This window comes from Capricornis sumatraensis, chromosome 23, assembly GCF_032405125.1.
Source record: "Capricornis sumatraensis isolate serow.1 chromosome 23, serow.2, whole genome shotgun sequence".
NCBI classification, from domain to species: Eukaryota; Metazoa; Chordata; class Mammalia; order Artiodactyla; family Bovidae; genus Capricornis; species Capricornis sumatraensis.
This window is the reverse complement of record NC_091091.1, coordinates 707,890-731,101: the sequence shown is the minus strand read 5'-3', so window position 1 is coordinate 731,101 and position 23,212 is coordinate 707,890.

Genomic DNA, 23,212 nt, shown 5'->3' with positions numbered 1-23,212 from the left:
GAGCCTGCTTCCCTCGCAGCAGCCGCTAAGACCCGGAGGGGTGGGATTCCACTTTGAAACTCTGTGCGCGCGGCGCGAGGGCCAGCACCGGGCATGCTCAGTCGCCGCGGCGCGGTGGGGCTGCTGCTCCTACAGCTCTGGCCCCGGGCTCCAGGGCTGGCTCCGCCCACCTCCTCCCCCCGCCGCCCCCCCCCGCGGCTGCGGAGCTTCCAGAAGGCCGAGCTGTAGCGGCTCCCCGCGATCTCGGCCCCCGCCCAGCGCCGCCCGGCTTGCGGCCGCCTCCCACTCCTCTTCCTCCCCTCCTCTCTTAAGGTGGAGGAGCTGGTGCTTGCTTCTGTTCGCGCCACACACCGCTCTGCCAGCCCCAGCCCAGGACCTGCGAATGCCTCCCGGAGACCAGAGGACTCTCGGCGGGGGCTCTTTCCAACACCACTTTGCCTGAAGTGGGGTCGTGGCGGAGTTGCTCCTCCGCCACTCAATGCAAAGCACTATGCGGAGAGCGGTCGGCTTCCCTGTGCTGTGCCTGCTTCTTAGTCTTCACGCTGCAGGTAAGGGGTTGCCCGGCAGAGCTGTGGATGCGCCGGGAGACTGCACATGCGCCAGGACTCTAGGGAAAGCTGGCTTCGCAAGGAAACCCTTAGAAAGGCAAAGCAGGACAGTGCTGACACGGTAGGGGCGAGGGAGTCCTGCACCTGTTGGAAGACGGAGGCCGAAAACTTAAGCTTAAATCAGCCCGTGATTTTTCCTGACCTCGTATGAACATTTTCCATGCGAATACAGGTTTGCTTCCTCCACCCCTCCCCTCCATCTAGACTCCCAGATTTTGTTTCTAAGCTCCGCACTTGACTGCCCGTTTTTCAGGAGGCTGACAAGACTCCCTACTGGATGTAATATTTTCTACTGCAGCGGCTACTTCCGTAAGGTCTCTCGGTTTAGCGAGAGCTCACAGGGATCCATTGGCTGTAACCTGATGGACCACATCTCTGCCCCAAAGATCGAAATACACGGTTCCCATTAACGATGCCACTCCAGGCTCCTTTGGCCCCAGCTCTTGTCGGTCGAATTTTCTAAACCAATAAGACGGACGAAAGCTTTAAAATAGGACTCTCTCGTCTCTTTCAGCATCATGGTCAGGTTTCGAGGGCACAAGACAGAAAACCAATCACTGTTTCAAAGCTGACAACCGCAGGGTAGGCACTGTCCCTGGGACGGGTTTGATGAGGTATAGAAAGAAATGACAGTGAGACTGATTCCCGGATATAAATATAGTTGATATCAGAACCAGTATCAGGTTTCGTTTGGAAGCAAACCTTAGGAAGTACCTGGGGAATTGTACATAAAATGTCGCTATAGATCCTGCTTTTTGGATACATGCAGCCTCGATCTGATACAGGGACTTGCTGGACTGAATCCTTTATCATTTTTACGCACACATGAACCAAAATAAAATATGGTAGAGAGATTTTGGGAGCCCTACTGCGACAGCAGTTGTCCGTGCAGTATCCCTGTAGCAATCAAAGAACAGGTATTTTCCCCGAGTTTGCCTGTCATCCAATCACACGTATTCATTCATTTTTCCAAGCAATATTTTATTGAGTATATACTACAGTTCAGAGATAGTGCATGAAGATAATGGATATAAAATTGCAATTTTGGGGTATCTTTTAGAAAGAGTGTGGGTGAGTCCTTTTCTGTGTAGGCAATTGTGAGAGTGAAAGATGGTACTTCCTTATTTCTAGCTAATGCTATTTTAATGTATTGTGAATCTCTTGAACAAGTAATGTATAGGAACATTCAGGCTATAATTAAGTACCCATGTTAATTGTTATAATTATGATGTTATATTGTGGAATTTTCAGTAGTTCTTTAGCACTTTGAAAACCGGGATGTAGCTATGACATGGTCATTAAATTATTTGCAAACAGTTGTAGTAAATCCTTTTATTACTGCATACAATTCTTTAATGTCAAAATATGAGATGAAAACATACACATTGGGTTGAATTTTATTTACATTATTGTTTAATTATAGCCCTGAGACAAATAGCTATTACCAAAAATATCCTCAGTTCCTATCAAATTTAGGAATGATTTGAACTGATCTATGAAAAATATTAGTGTTGTTATTTTTAAAACTAATATATAACATTTCTAAAGATAACATTTTATGTATCTTGAGTAATTATAACTTAAAAGCTATAAATAACCTTAAAATGAAGCAGGTGGAAAACATTTATAAATTTGTTGTGGATGAACATTTGGGATGAGGAAATAGAGGACTTCTGTTCATCAAAAGAGAAACCTAGAAGTCTGTAGCCCTAGATTATACCTGGAGCTCTGCCAAAGGGTGTATTACCAAGACAAACCAATCCAACTCTACTTTGACTTCTTAATTTGAGGGGGAAAAAAAAGGAAGATGATTAATCAATTGAATTTAGTCACAAGGCATTGAAGGCTATGTCCAGATTTCAGTTGTAAGATGCCATATAGAAATTAATTACATTCATATTTTTAATGTAGTGCTTTTGATAGGTGTTTTTTCCCCAGCAGATTGCAAGTTTAATATTGTGGTTGTCTTGCCAGTTTCATTTTGAATGCATTTTAATTTAAACAGCAATTTGTGGGTCACAAGCTGTCATCAGATTAAAATTCATCACAGTTATCTAAATAACATTGTTAGGACTTTTCATTAGAACTGAGACGAATCAGCTTTCTTGATCTCAGCTCCTGTAGATTTGGGTAATAAAAAGGTGAGTGAGTGGAAGGACAAAGATCAAGAAGTCAGTGATAGTCTCTACTTGTTGAATGTCTCATTTGGCTTCTCTTACAGAAAGCTCTCCTCTCAGGGGGAAAGTGGGCTTTATAAAGAAGGAGAATGAATTCTGTGTAGTCAAGCCTCTTTGGCTGAAAAGCTAATTGATCTGTTTTGTTGTGCCCAGGGTAAGCTGGCAGAACTAATGATAGGTTAGACCTCTTTCAGGATGGGAGAAATTGGCTGCCAGGATGTAAGTGCTCTTCGTAGCTATACTAAAAACTGTTAACTTCCATAGTCATTCTCCTAATGGTAAAGTAGCAAACTGTTTTCACCTTGAGTACCCTCTCCAACTGTTTGGTCATGATCGCCTGAGTCACTATGCAAAAAAAAAAAAAAAAAAAAAAACAAAACCATTCTGACCAACCCTGAGTTCTGATGACTTAACAGGGAAAAGTATTGCGATCTGTTTGCAATGTCTATGGGAGCAAAAAGAGGAAGAGGGGTACAATGCTGTGTAATTAACATCTCTAGAGAAGATAACTGTAATGAATTACTGAGCATGGAGTTTATCAGAGAACCTGGACTCAACTCTATCCATGGCAGCTGATTTTTGTAGACCTTCTTAACAGAAAAAGTGATAGTTATTGTTCACCCAGCTGCTTACTACACAGGTGAGAAAACTATGATTCAGTAACTAGTAGATATTATTACTTTAAAGTGCCAGTTAACAGTATAGTCAGGGTAAAAACCCCATGTTTCCAGGCCTGTGATTGCACTCTATGTAAAATCCTACACTCTTTGGGAGGCTACCATTGAGATAGTGGTGCCAGATTCTTTTCCCCTAATTGTCCTCATTCCTTACACCTCTGTGAAGCAACATAATCTATCAACGTCACTAGAAAAGACCACTTTAGGAATATCGAGGAAGGCAACTACAAGGTACTCAGTGATTCGGATGGTAAAATAATTACGTGGAAGAGCCACAGGTAGCTTATTTCCTTCAGTGTTTCTTCTCTTTCTTTGCCCAAAGAACTATGGGAGATTATATTTATTGATAATATTTTAGTTACAAAGGAGTAAATGTCTTGGGGTATCTTGAAGATTCTCATGGGAAAGCTTTCTTTTTCCTAGAGAATGTCTTGCTAAAAAAACACAAGTTGATCTCAATGCATTACTCTCTCTTCGAGCTCTGGAAATGGTTCTTTCAAATTTCTGTATGGTTCTTACTACCTGCTTTTCTGAATGACACAGAGACTACTTTCAATGTATATTCTGATGATGCTTCTGCATTCTCAGAGAAGTGCCTAGTCTTCTAGTCTTTGAGAAGCAAGAGTTCCTGTGATGGAACTAAGAGGATCAGGGAGGTCATTGGCAGAAACCCCATACTCAAAAGAAAGGGTAGGAACTTCCCTGGTGGTCCAGGGGTTAAGAATCTGCCTTGCAATACAGTGAACATGGGTTCAATCGCCGGTTGGGGAGCTGAGATTCCACATGCCATGAAGCAACTAAGCCATGCACCGCAATTACTGAAGCCTGTGTGCTCTAGAGCCCCTGTACTGCAGCTAAGACCCAATGCAGCCAAAATAAATAAATAAAATATTTTTTTAAAAGAAAGGGTAGACAGATAGGAAAATGATATTTTAAGATATCTTTTCTCAATGAAGAGTCCCTTAGAGTTCCAGAATCAGTTTTTCACTCAACATAGTTCTTAACACTGGCCAGGGGTCTGCTCTATTCTCTCCCATATTACCTCTCTGATATCTCTCTGCTTTCCTCTTTTTTGTCTCTCTCCAGCTACAGTGGTCTCCTCCCTATTCCAAGAAGACACCAAGTGCTTGCCCATCCTCCCAAAAAGTTTTACTTCTTTGCCTGAACTATCCTTTCTCCATATTTCCATGGCTCAATCCCTCAATTTTCAGTCTTTGTTCAAAGATTACTTTCTCAGTGAAGCCCTCATTGACTATCCTAATTAATATTTCATCACCCCTCAAATCTTCCAATACCCTTCCTTGATTTATTTTTATTATTAATTGTATTGAAATATAGGTGATTTACAATGATGTGTTGATTTCCGCTGTATAGCAGAGTTCCTCAGTAACTCATACAGATACTCTTTTTCATATTCTTTTCCATTCTGGTTTATCACAGGATATTCAGCATATATAGTTATAGTTCCCTGTGCTATATAGTAGGACCTTGTTGTTTCTCGATTCTAGACATACTAGTTTGCATCTGCTAATTCCAAGCTCTCAATTCTGTCCCCCTTGGCAACCACAGATTTGTTCTCTATGTCTGTTTCTGTTTCCTAGATATGTTCATTTGTGCCCTATTTTAGATTCCACATATAACCCCTGATAGCTCAGTTGGTAAAGAATCTGCCTGCAATGCAGGAGACCCTGGTTCAATTCCTGGGTCAGGAAGGTCCACTGGAGAATGGATAGGCTGCCCGCTCTAGTATTCCTGGGCTTACCTTGTGACTCAGCTGGCGAAGAATCTGCCTGCAATGTGGGAGACCTGGGTTTGATCCCTGGGTTGGGAAGGTCCCCTGGAGAAGGGAAAGGCTACCCACTCCAGTATTCTGGGCTGGAAAATTCCATGGACTTCCATGGGGTCACAAAGCGTGGACACAACTGAGCGACTTTCACTTTCACTTTTCATAAGTGCTATCATGTATTTGTCTGTTTTGTTTCCTGCTATTTCTATAGCAGATCCTGCCCATCCTAGCACTGGGAGAGGAGCAGTGCCGGGCATAAAAGCTACTAAAGATTAGACAAATACATTGAATAAATAAAAAGAACACAGTAATATTTCTAGTCTCCTCTTTTTGCATTTAATTTCTTCTTGGCACTCATGCAAGGCACCTACTCAACTTAGCCACTTCCAGAATGGATTTCAGCAGAGCTCATTTACCCAAAAATTAAGTTGCTCCCCAGAAGTCTCACATACCCAGGGGACATACAATCTCAAGCAGACTTTGCTACTTTGGGAAATGAAGAGCAACTGGGGATGGGCTTTAACAATCGATGAACTCAGTGGCAAAGTCCTTCCAACTGATTGCCAGATGCTGTAAGAGCCCAAATGCCTTGTTGGTTGGCTATATTTTTAATTCTTTGTAAAATGCTTTATACCTGTGGGAATGGCTATGATAATGTCTGCATCTTTAGCACTTAAGAAGATAGATGTATGTATATTTGAGACCACACATTCCTAGAACCACGGAGACTGCTTATTCTATTGGAAATGACACCCTGACTAGCACGTTGTAAAATTGTGGATTGTATTATCCACAACCCAGATAATGATGAATGTATTATCTATCATTCAGACTTCTTCTCTGTTTCTCATCTACTTTTCTATCAACTCTAATCTTTTTTTCTTAATTTTAAATTTATTTATATTTTGATTGAAGGGTGATTGTTTTACAGGATTGTGTTGGTTTCAGCCAAACATCAACATGAGTAAATCACAGATAAACATATGTCCCCTCCCTCCTTCCCATCTTCCCTATCCCACTCCTCTTGGTTGTTACAGAGCCCCAGTTTGAGTTCCCTGAGTCATACAGCAAATTCCCCAAACTCTAATTATGGTTCCATATAGTTAAGGTGGTAATTTATCTTTTCCTTATCAATGAATATTGAGATTAGATTGAATCTAACTTTGAAAATTCTTCTCATTGATTCCCATGGATAGCCACTGGTTTCCTCAATAGCTTCTCTCTTATCTAACTAGTCATTTCTCAGTTGCACTTTTAGGTCTTTCTCTGAGCATTCTTTAATAGGTTAGTGCTCTGTAGAATTTATGTGTCCTAGGTCCTTTTTTCTCTTTTATCCCTGTATACTTTCTCTGTGGATGTTTACATCCAGGCCTACATAGCAAAGTTGAAATGCATATTTCTATCTCAGATATTTCTCCTGTTCTCCAGTCCTATCACTACAATTTTCTAGGAGTCATTGGAGATCCCACAAGTATCAGGAATCTGGCTGTTAATGCTCAGCACTTCCCATAACAACTTCTTTTATTTCTATATATTCTATCATTGTGAATAACATGAGAGTCCCCCACAGTCACCCAAGCCTGGTACAACTGGGAAAAAGCATACTCGATCACATTCTCACTTTGTATTCTCTAATACAGCCATTTCCTTTTCTCTTAGGGTAAACTCAGACTCATTAGCATGGGGAAGTCTTTTACTATCAGGTATTTCCCAACTCCATCCTTATTTCCTATCATCATGTTCTGCTTTGCCCACTGTTATCATACTAAAAGCAAATTTCACTGGTTTGCCATGCCTCTCATCCTTTTCACATACTGTTCTATTTATTTTAAGTATCCAACTCTGCTTCATTTTCTAGATAATTTTCCTCCAACTTTAAATCATAGTTGAGCATTGCCTACTTTGAGAACCCTTCCTCAAACCCCATCTCATCCAAGTAGCTTTCCTAGGTTTTCCTTTGAGGCCCTGTGTATTTCACTATTAATGCTCTTAACCTGAGTTTTTTGGGTTTTTTTTTTTTTTTTTGAGGACAACAAGAGAATTGTAGCTTTTATCTCTGTATACTAATAATATATTAATAGAACTGTGCTTGTTATCCAGTATACCATCAATAAATGTTGCACCCAATAAATATATTCAGGATGTATTTGGCAAAATAAATTTTGATTAATTTATATTTACAAAGAGATTATATCTCACTTTCATGATCATAAAGAGTAGAATTGACTTTACTACTGCCCTTTCAATCAAATGTATGTTTACTGGTTACAAAGCAGTGGAAATGGGACAGAATAGCTTTCATTTAAACATATTCTGTTTAAGATAAGTTTGTGTTCTGTGAGCATGAGGCTTATTCTAGTGGTGTTGTGTGCTGAACTCCTCCTAGATGGATAGACATTCCTATATGATTTTCTAGTACTACTTTAGGATGGGAGTGAGATGAATGTGTTCATTTTAAAGAGAGAAAAGAATTAGACAAGATACATTACATGATAGCTGTGCATTAAAGGATGGACCCAGAACCCCTAATTAATTCTGATTACTGATCAGTTATCTGAAATAACAAACATGAGCCACCTACACATTTAAAATCAGGTAGGAGTTTGAGGCAGTGGGTTCAATAAGCAGAAATAAAAAATAATCTAACCTTCCTTTGCTCCCCCTACCAAAATCCAAACCATCACAGAAAATTTCTGAGTATTGGATGGTTTTATACAATTTTTCTCTTTTTTATGTATAGATAAAGTCTTTATTAAACCTTTATGGGAGCTGTGCTTTTACTTGAAGAATGGAGAGTGGTTGATGAATAATAAAAATGTCACTTCTTCTGAGATGATGGGGTCACACATCAAAAACTCATTTATTGCCATTATTATTAGTGATAACATGGATGTTATGTTTCATGGTAAATATATTGTTAAATCTCTTAAAAGCTGTTTGTAAAGTCTAGTTCAAAAGGTAGAGAAAGCCATTTTTCCCTCTAAAGATCCTACTTGGCCATAAATGCATTCTTCATCTTCAAAGCACTTACAAATGCTGACACACTTAGTGTAGCTTTGATATTTCTCAACACGAAGGATTTTAACAGCTTGAAACATTTTAATGGTAAAATATTATTTTAAGATCAGGTTTCCTAATTCCTGTTCACCAAACAATGTAGCTGTAAGTGTCTACTATTGAGATATTTGCCACAGAATGACAATTAGCAAATCTATGTTGTGAATAGTAGCACTTTCCATTTAGATAATTTTCTACTTATAATGACAATCTAGACTTTTCTCATAATCAAACCTTATTTGATTTGATTTTATTAAGATGTTGATATGCATGAAAATTTCAACCACAGGGACCAACAACAAAACAAAACTGTTTACCTGAAACAGCAGTCTAGATCAATATGTCTAATTACACTGAAGTAGATGCCAAGTTCAGTAGGAGCTTGAACTATTTTCTGTCTTAGTTCGGACGTGAAGCAATGTCCATTTACTGACTTAAATGTGCAGAAGAGCTTAAGACAGCCTAAACTACTGTTTCTTGGAAAAAGAGCAGTGAATGAGCACAGAGTAAGAGTGTCTCACAGTGATTTACTGGCCTATGCAGCAACATGGACAGAGTAAAACTCCTCTGCTATTTCGCTACAGTAGTGATTCAATTCCTGACGGAGGCTGGAGGGGAAATGAGGCGATGCGCATAACTACACAAGGTCAGCTCCCAGTACTGGGATACTTTCACTTACCTGGGGAAGAGGCTCAATACAAACTATGCCAAATATTATATCATGATGAGTTAGTCCACAAGGCCATCAATCTATAAATATAAATTTATAGATTGTGATTTTAAAGTAATTCGCTTTCTTGGTCTCTTGTTGATTCAAGACAGTATTTTTATTCTCCCTGGAAGAAAATGAAATAGCTTAAGCAGAAAAGTTAAGAGAAAATTGAAACAAAGGAGAAAATGCCATATTTTTAGATAATGCTTAGCAGAATACTGTAGTAGATAAGAGCGTGTATATGGTGATCAGTTTCAAATCCAGGCGTCGTCACTTACTGTCTCTCTGGTGGCTTAGTCCCTAAGTTGTGTCCGACTCTTGCAACTTCATGAACTTAAGTTCCCAAGGCTCTGTCCATGAGATTTCCCAGGCAAAAATACTGAAGCAGATTGTCATTTCCTTCTCCAGGGAGGATCTTCCTGACCCAGGATTTGAACCTGGGTCTCCTGCATTATAGGCCAGTTCTTTCCCAACTGAGCTATGAGGGAATCCCTACCATCTCTCTATAACTTGGAGTAAATTGCTTGATCTTTCCACATCTCAATTTCTTCTTTTAAAAATGGAGACCATGTATTATAGAGTTGTTGTTGTGTGTTAAATAGGATAATGTGATGTAAAATAGACTGTACTGTCTTAGTAAGTGCCATGTAAGTGTTAGGTGTTATTTGACTAGGGCTGGGAGAGGTCAGATGCTAAATGATCAACCGATATCTTGGAGCAATTTCTCATTCTTTTTGTATTTGAGCCAATGCTAGAGAAGTATACATGTGCAAGAGAGATTCTGGATCCCAATCTCTTTTTCAGTTGGATCTTGTCTGCATAATTCCTCTCTCTTTGGTCTGAGCCTTACTAAGCAGGTCTGTGATGGATTTTGAAGCTTCAAAGCATCCACCTGTTTCTTCTGGCCACTGAGAGGCTGAAGAGAGCCTGGCCAGGCCCAGGATGTCAGATCTCATTCTCCTAGTCCCTCTTCAACACCCCACACCAAACCCCTCAATAAAATAGTTTAACATACTTCTCCTCCTCCAAATTCAGCTCTCCCCTAAGTCTCCTAATGCCTTACCTATAAGCATCTAAATGTATTATCTATCTATCATGTCTTCAGCAAATTCTTAAAGTGAATATATTAGTAAAATGCAAATTTTTCTTGGGCTTACCTCATGGTAATTGAAAATAGATAACCTTTTCACCTTTTCCTAAACACCATAGTTCTGACATATCTAGTTCTTATTTCAGCTTAGCAGATAGCCCAAACTTGTCCTCGGAGCTGCCTCCCTAACTAGTCTCACTGGCACAGATGCAGAGTGAGAAGTTCAGATGTGTGACCAAGGCTGCAACTCATAGCTCTAAGAACCTCTTTTAGGACTGCTGCTCTCGTAAGGCTTCTCCTCTACTGACTGACTGACACTCTCCTGCTCGCTATCTGTAGCCTATGGAACTTCTAGATCACTGGGCTCCAGGTCCACATGGAAGGCTGCCCATGGTTCTGTGGGCACTGGAGAAGTTAAAGGGAAAGCAAGGAGGGACATGGAGACGGGGAGACATTTTATTGGGGATTGTCAAGCACACCCTTCGCCTGTTCAAGGGACGACTCATCACTCCCTAACACCCAGACCTTGCTTCCCAGCCCCACTTGATCTAAGGATTCTATCCTGCTGATTTTATCTCAGGTGACCTACCATGTATAGCTCCAGTCTGGCTCCCTGGGAGAGCTGCAACCCATCAGAAAAATCAGAATTCAACTATGGAAACTTTTTCATGGTGCTAACCTCCAATATGTGAAGTTATGTTCATGGTGGGTTGGCTGTTTCAGTGCCTCTGAACACTCCATGGCAGTTAAAAAGCTCCCTAGGAGAATTCTCACAGGTTCTCACAGGTCTGGTACAGTTGGGCAGGGCTCTTGGCATTCCTGGGTCCCTCTGTATCTCCAGAGCATCAAGATTCCCCCCAGGTGTCCACTGGTCTTTTCTGAGTGACTTATTTCCTCAAAATGGGAGTGGCTGATTCTTAGAGAGCTTGGATTATAACATTTATCAGGTTGTTTGTTATTCCTAAATCTGAACATTAACTGAAGCTATGAAAATATAACAGAAGGGTCTCCTCTCTAGATATACATTGGATTTATAGGGAAGAGACAAATAGATTTCATTATAAGAAAAGAAGGAAAATACAAATGACTATTTCCTAAATTCCTGTGATGTGCTAAGTGTGAAAGTTAGTTGCTCAGTCATATCTGACTCTGTGTGGCCTCATGGACTACAGCCCAGCAGGCTCCTTTGCCTGTGGAATTCTCTAGGCAAGAATACTGAAGTGGGTAGCCATTCCCTTCTGTTGAAACCAGGTCTCCTGAATTGCAGGCAGATTCTCTACTGTCTGAGCCACTAGGTCTGTTTAACCCCTATGACATACTAATCTCTATCCCAAATGCTTTCTATAGTATAATCATCTCACCCTTTAGGATAGAAAGTTTGTTTGAAATGGTATGCTTGTGCTACAGAAACAGCAAAAATATACTCTAATTCATGTAGCAGAGTAAAAATAGAAAAATTAAGCTCTAGAATCTGACTTCCTGGGCTTGAATCCCATCTCTGCTATTTACTGTTTAAATTCCCTGTGCTTCCCTTTTCTTATCAGAATAAAAGGCTAATACCATGGTAACTACCTCATAGGGTGGTTTAAGGATTTAAGGAGCTAATTCATAAGGCCCACAGCATGGGGCTGGAACACTGCATATATTCAAAGGCAATAGTTGTGAGAATTATCATATTAGCATTTGAAAACTTTCATTGGTCCTATATTTCAGGTTCCATACTTGAAAAGGAAAAAGTGTGCACATTGCTGCTGCTGCTGCTAAGTCGCTTCAGCCGTATCTGACTCTGTGTGACCCCATAGACGGCAGCCCACCAGGCTCCCCCGTCCCTGGGATTCTCCAGGTAAGAACACTGGAGTGGGTTGCCATTTCCTTCTCCAATGCATGAAAGTGAAAAGTGAAAGTGAAATCGCTTAGTCGTGTCCGACTCTTAGCGACCCCATGGACTGCAGCCTACCAGGCTCCTCCATACATGGGATTTGCCAGGCAAGAGTACTGGAGTGGGTTACCATTGCCTTCTTGACTATCGCCCATTAAAAAGAAATTCACTCTGAAGCCTTCTTTTGTGAAGAGTCCCTGCCATGAACATCTAATTTTTGTACCTCCATTAAAAAGAAAATACTAGTAAACTTTTGCCTTGTGAATTAAAAATTGCTCATAACTAGTAAGCTAGTGTTGGAAGCAATGAATGCTGTTTTCCAAACTGGAGAACATAAGAGAAAAATAACTCCATAGCCACCAGAGGTGCTGCAATTATGGGCAACCTCTGGTAAAGACCTTCAGTCTTAGGTTTGGGGTAGAATTTGTAGTATCACCCCTCCTGCTGTCTCACTCTACAAACTACCTGAATTCACAACATCCAACAGGAGCCAAAATATCCCACTTCTAATGTTGAACCTTCTGCATGTCCACGGACACCTTGCAAACTCTGTGAATTGCATGGTTCGCATATTCCACTGTGAGAGCCTTGCCCATATACCTTTGAGGTGTGTATGTGGGAGGGGAGGGAGTGGGCTTCATGAAATCAGAGTTGCTATATATGCATTCTGTGGATCAAGCAACCTACCTCCCCTAGCGTTAAGTTCTGCTGAGTCGACCATAAATTCACCATGGGTACAGACTGTGCCTCCAAACCAGTCCTACCCTGAGCCTGAAGCAAAAGTGCTTTGGGTCTCCCATACCTCAGCCTAAGGCATCAGCCCCCGCTGGTGGCAGCCCCTTCTCTTCCCCCAACCCTGCCCTTGACATCTTGAAGCTCACTCTCTGGAGCTCTGTGCTCAGGCTGAATCTCAACCTCTTGCCTTCTCCTTCCTCTCCACCCCAATGAAAGTGTGTTCTTCTTACTTCGCATTTCAAGAGGGGTCTCTCCTCCACTAGCGCTATTTTAGGAAAGATGTGACGCAGTGATCTACTCCTGATAAAAATAGCTGTTAACTGTATGGTCTTTCCCTAGCAAATGTTCATTTTTTTCAAAGAACAGTGAAAAAAAAAAGCAGTGTCTGCTGAGAAAGCAGTACATTTGACCAGTGGTGTTAATTTCAAGTGATGGATGAAGGGACCAGGACAGGATGGAGTAGAGGTGTTGACCTGAAGGACCTACCAAGTGCCCTGTGCTCCTCAAATCCCTAAATACAGGCAGAGGAGACCAGGACAAGATTTCTTCAAGTGGCCACCATGGACCTCCTTTCTTACTCTCTGTAGTATCATTACTGGGGCTTCCCAGGTATAGCTAGTGGTAAAGAACCTGCCTGCCAATGCAGGAGACTTAAGAGACATAGGTTTGATTCCTGAATCAGGAAGATCTCCTGAAGGAGGGCATGGCAAGCCACTCCAGTATTCTTGCCTGGAGAATCCCATGGACAGCGGAGCCTGGTGGGCTATAGTCAACGGGGTCATAAAGAGTTGGACACGACTGAGCGACTGAGCACAGCACGGCACAGTGTCATTACTATGAAAATATTGTAATTTTTTGATCTGTTCTAATATTCATTTTGCTATTTTTAAATATAATTCCTAATCTACTATGAGAATTATTCTTAAAACAGATATTTTTCTTTTCCTTGCAATTGAAGTACAGCTTTCAAGTCATTTGGAGAATTCTGCTATAAATAAGATGATAATAGTTTATAATCTCTATATTTATAAATACCAATATTTTAAATGCTTGCATAACAATGAGGCATAAAAATTACATTTTACAAGTGTATTTAGAGCTTTATCACTCTATAAATGCATATGGAACTCAATTTCTATGATTTCTGCAGAGGCTAGTGTTACTTAGCTTTCTAGCTGTATGATCATTTTTCCTCACTTCTGCATTTCCCAAGAGGGCGTATCTTGATGAAGATCTTCTCTTAACTGCTGTGTAGAGTTGAAGAGATAGTAGTTTTCACTCTTGTCAACCTCTCCTCCAAGCATCTTTCAACTCAGTTCTTCAGGAACTGGGGAGCATCTATCTGCTTCTGTTGAGCCAATATAAATCTCACTTCCTCCAGCAGAGTCTGAGGCCATGGTCTTAATCTCATTTCTTTATGACTTCTGTCTAGTCACACTGCCCCAAGGGTGCTGCCCGAATTGTATTAAATTTCACTCTGTAATACTGATTTGTCAGATGAAACATATGGCTACTAAAGCTTGGCAAAACCCAGGAAACATGAAATCCTTTCATTATAATTTTACCACCGGCACGTGGCACACAGTGGATATTTGCTGAAATGACTGTCCATTTCTGTGGCTTCCAGATAGAGTTTTCTGTCATACAGCTCAACTTTGGATGGAAGAGTTAAATAGGAAGAATGGAGGGACTCCCAGAGTAGTTACAGTGGGCTCTAAGTGGGAGTAGGAACCATGTTAGTTCTAACAGGATATTTGAGGAAATATGAAGGAGTGTTTATATCAAAGAACATGCAGGAAAAGCTGACAAGATGCCTTAATAAAAATCTTTCCTTATTGTGGTAAGATTCAGGCCCTTTCCTACATAGAAAAAAATAGAAGCAGTTCTCTAAAAATAAGACTAGTTATTGTGGGTTTTTTTTTTTTTTTAATTTTTATTATTGATATGCTAGACATATCACTGGCCAAACACTTGAAGCATTTAAATAATGTTAGGAGAAGACATAGAGTTTCCTCATGGAATTATGTTTTTATATCTTAAAGACTAGGGCATAAACTAGATTTTAGGAAAAAACATTTCTGGAAGGGAGTGCTCTTTTGGTAACAAGCTCCTTTACCAAAAGGGAGGGCCTTTTGGTAAATCATGGTAATCATGGGAGGGCCCATGATTGCTTAAAATTTTTATGTGTATAATTCAATTAAATTTTTTATAATTGTTATCTTTTAGAAACAATGGCTCAGTGGGTAAAGAATCTGCCTGCAATGCAGGAGACTCGGTATGCACGAGTCTCCATCCCTGAATCAGGAAAATTGCCTGCAAAAGGAAATGGCAATTCACTCTAATATTCTTGCCTGGGAAATCCAATGGACAAAGGAGTGTGGAGGGCTCTTCCATGGGGCTGCAAAGAGTCAGACACGACTAAGTAACTAAGGACGCAAGCACGCACACATTATTTTACTTTTTATGATTCATTTACTGGTCTGAAGATGAACTTTTTTTATCAAATTGATTATTTGGTATCAGGATACAAAATAAGTGTGTGCACATATAAATATATGCATACATAATATAACACATGTTGTAAGAACATAACTAAGACACAAACTGAATTTTGCAAAATTAGCTTTATGTTAATATATATAGACAGAGCCATAATGGAATTTTCAAAGCACTAGTGTACCTTGCTAATAAGATTAGTATGAGTGAGTGTCTGTTATACCTGGAAGGTTATCCTAATACACCTCAGTTGCCGCATCTTGGGAAGGCTGTATTTGTTCACCAGGAAGATTCAGTGTTGGTACTGTGGGTGCTTCTAACTGGAGATTAGTGCCGTGGTGACTTCATGGGTTAGCATTAACAGTAGTAAGTAGTATTACAGAACAGCTGGAAGTGAAGTGAAGTGAAGTCACTCAGTAGTGTCCGACTCTTTGTGACCCCGTGGACTGTAGCCCACCAGGCTCCTCCATCCATGGAATTCTCCAGGCAAGAATACTGGAGTGGGTTGCCATTGTTTTAATGTTAGACTCCTTCCATCCAAGGATAGCGCTTCTGAAAATCCTCCTTATAGAGAAAAATCAGCGCCATGGGAAATCTAACTGAATTGAGGCTCACTTTAAAGCAGAGACATTACTTTGCCGACTAAGGTCCGTCTAGTCAAGGCTATGGTTTTTCCAGTAGTCATGTATGGATGTGAGAGTTGGACTATGAAGAAGGCTGAGCACCGAAGAATTGATGCTTTTGAACTGTGATGTTGGAGAAGACTCTTGAGAGTCCCTTGGACTGCAAGGAGATCCAACCAGTCCATTCTGAAGGAGATCAACCCTGGGATTTCTTTGGAATGAATGATGCTAAAGCTGAAACTCCAGTACTTTGGCCATCTCATGTGAAGAGTTGACTCATTGGAAAAGACTTTGATGCTGGGAAGGATTGGGGGCAGGAGAAGAAGGGGACGACCAAGGATGAGATGGCTGGAAGGCATCACTGACTCGATGGATGCAACTCTGAGTGAACTCCGGGAGTTGGTGATGGACAGGGAGGCTTGGCATGCTGCGATTCATGGGGTCGCAAAGAGTCAGACACGACTGAGCGACTGAACTAAACTGAACTGAACTGAACTTAAAGAATGTACTGTGCTCTCTTGTAAAGTACATTTCTAATCTGGTTGTAGACCTGTAATACAAGATCCACCTTCCCAATCAAAAAATGGGCCAAAGAACTAAATAGACATTTCTCCAAAGAAGACATACAGATGGCTAACAAATACATGAAAAGATGCTCAACATCACTCATTATCAGAGAAATGCAAATCAAAACCACAATGAGGTACCACTTCACACCAGTCAGAATGGCTGCGATCCAAAAATCTGCAAGCAATAAATGCTGGAGAGGGTGTGGAGAAAAGGGAACCCTCCTACACTGTTGGTGGGAATGCAAACTAGTACAGCCACTATGGAGAACAGTGTGGAGATTCCTTAAAAAATTGCAAATAGAACTACCTTATGACCCAGCAATCCCACTGCTGGGCATACACACCGAGGAAACCAGAATTGAAAGAGACACATGTACCCCAATGTTCATCGCAGCACTGTTTATAATAGCCAGGACATGGAAACAACCTAGATGTCCATCAGCAGATGAATGGATAAGAAGGCTGTGGTACATATACACAATGCAGTATTACTCAGCCATTAAAAAGAATTCATTTGAATCAGTTCTGTTGAGATGGATGAAACTGGAGCCGATTATACAGAGTGAAGTAAGCCAGAAAGAAAAACACCAATACAGTATACTAACACATATATATGGAATTTAGAAAGATGGCAATGACGACCCTGTATGCAAGACAGGAAAAAAGACACAGCTGTGTATAACGGACTTTTGGACTCAGAGGGAGAGGGAGAGGGTGGGATGATTTTGGAGAATGGCATTCTATCATGTATACTATCATGTAAGAATTGAATTGCCAGTCTATGTCTGACGCAGGATACAGCATGCTTGGGGTTGGTGCATGGGGATGACTCACTGAGATGTTATGGGGAGGGAGGTAGGAGGGGGGTTCATGTTTGGGAATACATGTAAAAATTAAAGATTTTAAAATTAAAAAAAAATAAAATAAAATAAAATAAAATTATGATAAAAAAAAAAAAAAGATCCACCTTCATTTTCTGATGAGAAAACTGAGGCTCAGAGAGGTTATAGTGAATATAGTGAAGTCGCTCAGTCGTGTCCGACTCTTTGCGACCCCATGGACTGTAGCCTACCAGGCTCCTCTGTCCATGGGATTTTCCAGGCAATAGTGCTGGAGTGGATTGCCATTTCCTTCTCCAGGGGATCTTCCCAACCTAGGGATCAAAACTGAGGCTCAGAGAGGTTGAGGACCCATAACTCAAGTTCTGATAGACAGGGTGTGGTGGGTGTTAAAGATACAGTCTACGTCTCTTTTCTCTTAAAACATTGCTTCTTTTTAAAAGCATGTTTCTTTGAATCAGTTCTGATGAGATGGATAAAACTGGAGCCGGTTATACAGAGTGAAGTAAGCCAGAAAGAAAAACACCAATACAGTATACTAACACATATATATGGAATTTAGAAAGATGACAATGATGACCCTGTATGCAAGACAGGAAAAAAGACACAGATGTGTATAGCGGACTTTTGGACTCAGAGGGAGAGGGAGAGGGTGGGATGATTTGGGAGAATGGCATTGAAACATGTATACTATCATGTAAGAACTGAATCACCAGTCTATGTCCAATGCAGGATACAGCATGCTTGGGGCTGGTGCACGGGGATGACCCAGAGGGATGTTGTGGGGAAGGAGGTGGGAGGGGGGTTCATGTTTGGGATCGCATGTACACCCGTGGTGGATTCATGTCAATGTATGGCAAAACCAATACAATATTGTAAAGTAAAAAATAAATAAACAAATAAAAATGAAATAAAATAAAATAAAAGCATGTTTCTTTCCTTTCTCAATTCTATTAATTGGCATTTTCTAAGTAAAATTTTACTGGTACTTATCTATTTTTAACTTTTCCTGAGAGGCATTTACAAATCAAATGAGAACCTTGTCATATCTCATGTAGAAATTCCCAAGGGACTTCCTTGATGTTATCCATTTGCATTTCCTTTCTAGAGAAGGAAGTGCTGGCAATCCTTGAAAAACAATGATTGTCCTTTTACAAAATGATCAGAAAACAAAGTTGCCCTTTTTTGATTGTTCACTTTTTTAGGTCTCTTTGGTGACCACTGTTTCATCCTTTATTCCTTTCCCAAGTCACTGACACTGATTTAAACAGCTGCCATCCATAGGATTTATTCTGAGAGGGTGTATGTGAGGCCATTCTACCTTATGCATCCAGAGTTACTAAAGTTGATTTTGAAATAATGAATCATAATGTACATAAGCATAAAATCACATTGTGATTTTACATATTTTCTCTTTCCTTTGTTATGGATCTCTTCAGAGATTATCAGGGTCATATCCAGAATGAAATTTCAATTGTGGAATTTTATGACCATCAAAACTGGTTATTGTCCTGTAAATGCCATTCCTATGATAAAAGTACTTTTAAATGCAGTTAAGTATTTTCAACGAGCTAGTCACTATTCTGTCAGGGAGCTCTGTCCCTTAGAAATAGAAAAAATTGTCACTGAGCTCTCAGTGAAGATGAGGAATCCTACTACTCATCTTATATCTACTTTCTTTTTCATTCCTTACAAGACGTTTTTTCAGTCCTTCTCAATTCTCCTGGAATCTCCAATCTTCGTTCTCTTATCCTCTCTCTCTTATGAGATAGCTTCATCTCCTTCATGGAGAAAATAGAAACTGTCAGGAGAAAACTTGCTCAATTTCCACTGCCAGATCCATTAACATCCTTCATCTTTCTGCCTCTCCCGAATCCCCATATTATAATGGAAAAAATACCTCCTTCCAATCCAAGGTTCATCCCCCTGATGGTACTCTGGATCCCAACTCCTCCAGTCTGCTGGGGAGGGTCAGTTTACTGATTATTCCATCTGTTTTTCTTTTAGTGATATTTCCAACCACTCCTTCTCAACTAGCTCTTTCTCTTTAAGGATTAAATGTATTCAGACCTCTCCTATAGTGAAAAAAAAAAAAAATCCCTCAACCCTGCTTTCCCTTTTTGTGAATACACTGCTACTCTCTTATCCCAGCAGTGGCCACAGGACTGGAAAAGGTCAGTTTTCATTCCAATCCCAAAGAAAGGCAATGCCAAAGAATGCCCAAACTACCACACAATTGCACTCATCTCACATGCTAGTAAAGTAATGCTCAAAATTCTCCAAGCCAGGCTTCAGCAATATGTGAACTGTGAACTTTCAGATGTTCAAGCTGGTTTTAGAAAAGGCAGAGGAAACAGAGATCAAATTGCCAACATCTGCTGGATCATGGAAAAAGCAAGAGAGTTCCAGAAAAACATCTATTTCTGCTTTATTGACTATGCCAAAGCCTTTGACTGTGTGAATCACAATAAACTGTGGAAAATTCTGAAAGAGATGGGAATATCAGACCACCTAACCTGCCTCTTGAGAAATCTGTATGCAGGTCAGGAAGTAACAGTTAGAACTGAACATGGAACAACAGACTGATTCCAAATAGGAAAAGGAGTATGTCAAGGCTGTATATTGTCACCCTGCTTATTTAACTTCTATGCAGAGTACATCATGAGAAACGCTGGACTGGAAGAAACACAAGCTAGAATCAAGATTGCCGGGAGAAATATCAATAACCTCAGATATGCAGATGACACCACCAGTATGGCAGAAAGTGAAGAGGAACTAAAAAGCCTCTTGATGAAAGTGAAAGAGGAGAGTGAAAAAGTTGGCTTAAAGCTCAACATTCAGAAAATGAAGATCATGGCATCCAGTCCCATCACTTCATGGCAAATAGATGGGGGAACAGTGGAAACAGTGTCAGACTTTATTTTTGGGGGCTCCAAAATCACTGCAGATGGTGACTGCAGCCATGAAATTAAAAGACGCTTACTCCTTGGAAGGAAAGCTATGATCAACCTAGATAGCATATTCAAAAGCAGAGACATTACTTTGCCAACAAAGGTCCATCTAGTCAAGGCTATAGTTTTTCCAGTAGTCATGTATGGATGTGAGAGTTGGACTGTGAAGAAGGCTGAGTGCTGAACAATTGATGCTTTTGAATTGTGGTGTTGGAGAAGACTCTTGAAAGTCCCTTGGACTGCAAGGAGATCCAACCAGTCCATTCTAAAGGAGATCAGCCCTGGGATTTCTTTGGAAGGAATGATGCTAAAGCTGAAACTCCAGTACTTTTGGCCACCTCATACGAAGAGTTGACTCATTGGAAAAGACTCTGATGCTGGGAGGGATTGGGGGCAGGAGGAGAAGGGGACGACAGAGGATGAGATGGCTGGATGGCATCACTGACTCGATGGATGTGAGTCTGAGTGAACTCCAGTAGTTGGTGATGGACAGGGAGGCCTGGCGTGCTGCGATTCATGGGGCCGCAAAGAGTTGGACACGACTGAGCGACTGAAGTGAACTGAACTCTCTTATCACACTGAAGTTTGTTGCAAGAGTTGTTACACATGTTATTTCTCATTTATCTCCCATTTGATCCTCAATCCAATTACATCTAGCTTTCTCTCCCCCCCCAACTCTGAAATTACTTTCTGTACATTATCAATCATTGTTAATGTGATAGATAAACATTTAGTGATGAGAAAAGATGTTTTGATACAGTATTGAGTGAAAAAGGTAGCTTACAAAGCATAACATAGCATAATCTATTGCCTTTATTTGGAGTATAGTGCAATGAATTTTAACCTATCTATAGATTCATGTAATCATATTGTATACAAAAAAGTTCAGTCGCTCCAAAGAACTCCTTCATTCTACTCCCCCTGCTTCTCAACTGATAACCTAATAATCACTGATCTAGTTTTTTCTTTTCAGTATTAGTTTTTGCTTTTCAAGAATGTTCTATAAATGGACTTTCTGCAATTGTCTTCCTTTCCTCAGCCTAATGCCTTTGAGGGTAATCCAAATTGTTTTGCAGATCAATAATTCATTTTTTTTCGTTGATGAGCAATGTTCCTTTGTATAGATGTATCAGTTTGCTTTCCATTCATCGATCGAAGGACATTTGAGTTGATTCCACTTTATATTCCACTCATATGCAACTATGCATAGAGTTGCTGCAAAAGTTTGTTTACTATCTGAGTATTGTTAGTATTTTTCATTTTAGCAATTCTAAGAGATATGTAGTGTTATCATATCACAGTTTTAATATGGATTTCATTACTGGGGTAATATTCATGTGCCTCTTTGCTATTCATATATCTTTGCCTTTGTGTCTGTTCAAATCTTTTCGCCTAGTTTTAAATTGGTTTGTTTTCCTACTGTTAAATTTCTTGAGTTCTTTATTTTTTCTTATTACAAGTCCCTTGTTGGATATATGATTTGCGATTATTTTTTGCCACTCTTTAGCTTGCTGCTTCATTCTCTTAACAGTGTCTTAAACAGAGCAGAAATTTTTCTGTTTTAATCGAGTCCAATTGAGCAATTCTTTTTCTCTTATGGATTGTGATTTTGGTGACACATCTAAGAATTTTCTGCCTAACCCTCGTTATAAAGATTTTCTCCTGTATTTTCTTCTAGAAGTTTTATAGTTGTACGTTATACTTGGATCTGTGATCTTTATTAAGTTCATTTCTATGAAGTTTGTATAGAGACTCATTTTGTTACAAATGAATGTCCGATTGTTCCAATATGATTTTGAAAAAAACTATCCTTTATTGTTTTTACATATTTATAAAAAAATCAAGTGGTGACATTTTCTCTGGATCTGTTTTAATTTATTAATTTCAGTTGGAGACTAATTACTTTACACTATTGTGGTGGGTTTTGCCATGCATCAATCTGTTTTTGAACTCAATTTTGTCTCACTGATTTATCTACCTTTTTCTTTGCTAATACTCCATTCTATTGATTACTGTAGCTTTATCGTAAGTCCTAGAATTGGACTGTAGTATTCTGTCACCTTTATTCTTCATTTAAAATTGCTTATTCTACTTTAGAATCAATCTATTATATGTGTAGAGTTTTGCTTGAATTTTTATTGTTGTTGGGGATAATTAAATCTTCATTATATAAAGCCTTCCAATTCATGAACACAGTATGTCTATTCAGTTCCTTTTGTTTTACTTTCTCAGTGTTTTGTAGTTTTCACTAGATATATCCTGTACATATTTTGTTAGAGTTATACCTAAGTATTTTATTTTCTGTAACTCTTATAAATATTTTTTAAAAATCAGTTTTCAGTTGTACATTGCTAGCTTATAGAAATGCCATTGATTTCATAGGTTAATATTACAGTCTATTCACTTGCTAAACTCACCCGTGGTATCAAAATTTTGATGAGTTCCTTAGGATTTTATAGATAGACAATCATCCTTTCCACAAATAGAACAATTTTATTTTTTCTTCTCCACTGTGTGTGCCTTTTACTTCTTTGTTTACTGGCAATAAATAGGATTTTCATGCAGTATAGTGTTGTACAGAAGTGATGAGTGTCATTGTCTTGTTCTCTATTCTTAAGAGAGGGAAGGTAAACCTATTGTTAGCTGTGAGTTTTTGTGTAGGTGTCTTTTACACGTTTAAAGAAGTTCCCTTCTATTTCTGGTTTGCTTATTTTTTTCACTGTAAGTTGATATGAATTTTGTCAAATGCTCTTTCTGCATCAGTTGGTATGATAATATGGTTTTCCTTCATTAGACTGTCAATATGATGGATTAGGTTGATTGCTTTTTAAATATTAAAGCAGCCTTACATTCCCAGGATAAGCCTTACTTGGTTATGTATTATCTTTTATATTTCTGCATTCAATTTGCTAATATGTTGAGGATTTTTCCATATATATTCATGAGCAATATTTGGTCTTTAGTTTTCTTTTTTAGTAGGGTCTTTTTCTGGTTTTGTTATCAGAGTAATTTT